Here is a 4,612-nt window from a genome sequence, read left to right on the forward strand (position 1 = left end):
TAGTGATTGAAAGTTTAGTAATTTAAGTCATTCTAACTATTTTTTATTTTGAATGGATTGTTGTCACTTTTTTCACATTTTGAATGAATTATTTCTTTTATTTTTGTGTATGGTTAATAACCGAATAACCGAACCAAACCAAACCGAAACCGATAACCACCAAATAAATGTATATTATATTTGGTTTGGTTTGGTTTTGATAATTGTAAAACTGATTAAGTCGGTTTGATTTTGATTTTGACCAATAACCGATTCAAACCGACCCATAAATACCCCTATTTGTATAAATAAAGAGGAAAATAAAATGATTATAATATTTTAAATAAGAAAAGAAATTTATGAAGAATTAATCTAAATAATTGAGCAGGTAACTGCTTAAGCTGAAAATAACTATCAGAATATGATGTATATATATGTATACTGACTAGGAAAAGTAAATAGAAAATCCAGTTGATTACTTATGCAAACACTTCTTAATTACTGTGCTAGAGAATATTCACATAAATTTTTTAAAATTTGAGTTGGAAGTGATGTAATTGAGACGAGTGTCTTTTAGAAACAACCTATCAACCTTCACGAGTCAAAGATAAGATTTGCATACAATCTATCTTTCTCAAACGTAGTGATGGACGCAAGGTTTTCATTAAGGAGTGTCAATGGTTATAGTAAAAAAAACATATATAAAATAGTCCAAATTATACCACAATCTATGTTGATAGGCAGTGGCGGACACAAGATTTTCATTAAGGGTGTCAACGATTATAGTAAAAAAATATATATAATGAGGTTAGTAGGGCTTGAACAAATGACCTCATGGAGTGTTTGCAACCACTTAACCAATAGACTAAACCTTCAACTTGTTTAAAGAGGTGTCAATTCATGTATTTATATTTATTAAACTAAAATTTAACTATATACAACGTAATTTTCCAACGAAGGGGTGTCGCTTGACACCCTGGGTAGGTCCACCCCTGCTCAAACGTCATTTTCGAGATTATATTGAGTATATTGTTGTTATTATTGAGCTAAAAGTATCAAATCATAACATACCATAATTCGTGTATCTAAATGAAAATTTATTAACAAGCTTTTAGTTACTATATATCTATGATAGATGAACTCATTCTAGCTATATAGTATATAGTTTCTTATATTACCTTCTTACATTATTTTTGTTTGTTTTTGGTATTTTTGGGGTCCCAATACATATAAGAGAAACAAAGGTAAAAAAGAAAAAAAAACAGCCTTTTCTTTTCTTTTATTTCTGTCTATTTCATTGTCCCTCCACTACTGAAACCATGGGGACCCAAAAAGATGTAAAAAAAATAAAAGAAGATGAAACACTGCAACTGTAAAAAATCTACAGTGTCTGTTTGACCTCATATAGTTCAATTAACATATAGTTCAAACGTCGCTATTTTTTTTTTCTATAAGGTTTAATTTAATTGTACCTAGGAAACCTTACACACTAACCTGGTTGAGGAGGGGCTCACGTCTAATTAGCTAGCTGGTATGTAATTGGTAAGGCTATAGTTTGATGGAAAGTTGGTAACTTGTTAGGAGTTGGTTACATTTCAGACAACAAGTTAAAAATTTAGAACAATTCAAAACACTCTGAACTTGACGCAAAATATTAGTTTCTCCTATTTGATTAACTAAACTTAGATACACTTCTGATCTATCACATGACATAGCAAGTGGTCTCAAACTCTTGTAGGAGCATGAGACTCTTAATAAATAGTCGAGAGAAGTATTGAAACACCTCTAAACTTGATGAGAATTTAGAAGTATATTTCACTCATGTTGCAGGGAGGTGTTGTTTAAGTTCAGTTAGTAAAGTAAAAAAGTGTTTTTAATACTGTCAATAGTTTGGGATGAAACTTATAATTTGTGTCGAGTTTAGAGGTGTTTTTAATACTTTTATCTAGAGTAAAATGATAAAAAATAAATCTAAATTATTGTTTTACACGAGTTTCATATATCAATTGTCCATTGTTCTCTTTACATATATATACTTAAATTATCACTTTCTTATATTAAAATACATTTTGATGTTGAATTGGCTAAATATTTATTCCTAATCGACAATAGGAATGTGTATGCCAACTCAACATCAAAGTGTGTTTTTTGTTTAGTTACTTCTAAGCCAACTAGTTAAAGTTAAAGAGACAATTATGGTTAAAAACATAATGAAGTAAAAAAAATTGTTTGTACTTAGACTATTAAGTGTCCATAGTGTCCATGTTTTCTATTTAAATTATCACCAAGTATTTATCAAAACACTTCGAGTAGCTATGATATGTAGTTTACACTCTCTGTTTTTGTTTTAAAATGGTATCAAATGGTCTTTCACGCGAATTATTTAAGAGATAATGGTTAAAAACGTTTTATTTCAAAAATTATGTTTAGCCGTAAAATTCAAAGTTCAATTTGAAGTTGAATTCTAGAATTTGAAATTATCAACAAATTTATTTTTCACTTCAAATTATTCACGAAAATTCAAAAATAATTTTAATTATTTGTTTTTTTTACAATTTGCATGATTAAACGGATTCTTAATTCATTGTCTATCTTTTTCTTGAAATTAAATCTTACTTATATATAACCTGTAAATACACAATAATGGCTACTACTTCTAACCAAAGGGTAAATTACCCTTTCCTTGTATTGGTGTAAGCCCCACCTTAAGTTTTATGTCATTTTACAATAAATGGCAGAATCAAAATTTTCACAAAGATGGTGCATGTCAAAATATAAAGAATTGAATTTACAAAGAAGTTAATCGATGTATATATATTAGAAAAAAATTACCTAGCTACACACATACGTGAATCCACGTTCACCACTACTTACAATAAATCTTCATTTTTACCTATAAGAGATTTGAAAAATCATTTTTTTTTAAATTTGCAAGTAGTCTACACTGTTGAGCTCGTAATCTTTTAGGACGTAAAATTAGATAGTATTAATTTATATAATCATGCATAAGTAGTTAACTTTTTCCACGTGAAATAAAATAATAATTACTATGAATATAAGACCAAACTTATGTAATTCCAAAAAAAAAAAAAAAGAGCTGGTGGATGGTCACTTTTAGTGTTGGTTAATTAGAAAACATCATATTTTAGCTTTATCCAACAGTCAAAAGTCAAATGTTTCCAACAAATAATAATGCAATTCATTTTCAACGTAAAAAGTTTGAAAACTTAAAAATTGTAAAGCTCTAACTTTAGATATGGAGGGAATTGTAAGAGTAATATACAGAATAGAACAAAAAGGAGGAACAATATGTCAACTAAATAAAATAAAACACTAATTAATTAGAAGAAACAATTAATTTATTTTTGCAATTTAAGAAATACAAAGTATTAATGTGCATCATAAGATCATTTATAAGGTAATAACATGTAAATCTCTGTGATAAACATTAATTGATATCCTGATAATAAAAAATAATGGTTATGGTACGTCAAAGTATACTAGTTGTGTAAATAATCCTAATATTATCAGTGTATCTGACTTAAATTTCATTAAAATTATACAGGTTAAGTTATGAATATAGACAATGTCATGATTTTTTTACACAATCAATATAATTAAATTTGATTTATCAAGTTATTTATCGTTTATTCTAGGTTACAAATAAGTATTAGTATTGAATAAAAATACATATCACTTTATCCGTCATAAAATTAAACTCAATTTTCATAACCCTTATCCCATTACTTTATTATGAATAAAGAACATCAAGAGTAATATAATACAAGTTTTAATTGAAAAGAAATGGCCGATAAAGCATAAATGATAGATAAAAATGAAAGGTTCTATAGTTTTTGTTCGTTATCAATATCTGAATATATTTTTATTCATACTATTGATCAAGTTTCATATTTAGTGATAAAATTTTCTTTAACAAAGATGATATTATATTTGAGATTCAAACTCGAAAACTTTGTAGGTGCAAAAGAAGTCATTATATTGCATGATGTGTACAAAAGGAATAATTTCCCACGTTTAAAAAGCTGAGAAAACGAAAGGTGTAAACAAAGAATATGGAAAGTCTAAGAAAAGGAATTGCTTTTATTTTTTATATACTAAAGTGTTAATGTACAACTTTGATTTATATGTGTTCATTATTCTACTAATCAGAAGTCAAACATGTTGAATATTTTTAAGTGCTTTGTCTGATTCAAAAAAATAAAAGTCAAAATTAATCTATTGTTATTTTCAATTTTTACTCTAATATGAACACTAACATAATCACGTTATCCACGTATAAACTTTATCTTTAAGGGGGGTGCAAGTCGGTTTTGTTGGAATTTTTTCATTTACCAAATTAAATCAAATTAATTATGTTATTTTTTAAAAGAATTGATAAACCAAATCAAATTTATAGAAGTCAATTTGTTTTTATTTCAATTTTTATGGTTTTAGTTAAGCCTTTTGGGTTCTTTTGTCGCGTTTCCAAAGACACCTCTCTTTTTAAAGAAGATTTGTGGCATGCAGTGGCGGATCCAGGATTTAAAGGTTGTGGGTGCTCACTTCCTTTAACATAAACATGTTAGAAATCACAGTGTAAGCATATACTAACTCAAACTCTTTAATAAAAAAA

This window comes from Solanum tuberosum, unplaced genomic scaffold, assembly GCF_000226075.1.
Source record: "Solanum tuberosum cultivar DM 1-3 516 R44 unplaced genomic scaffold, SolTub_3.0 scf00086, whole genome shotgun sequence".
In the NCBI taxonomy this organism is placed as follows: domain Eukaryota; kingdom Viridiplantae; phylum Streptophyta; class Magnoliopsida; order Solanales; family Solanaceae; genus Solanum; species Solanum tuberosum.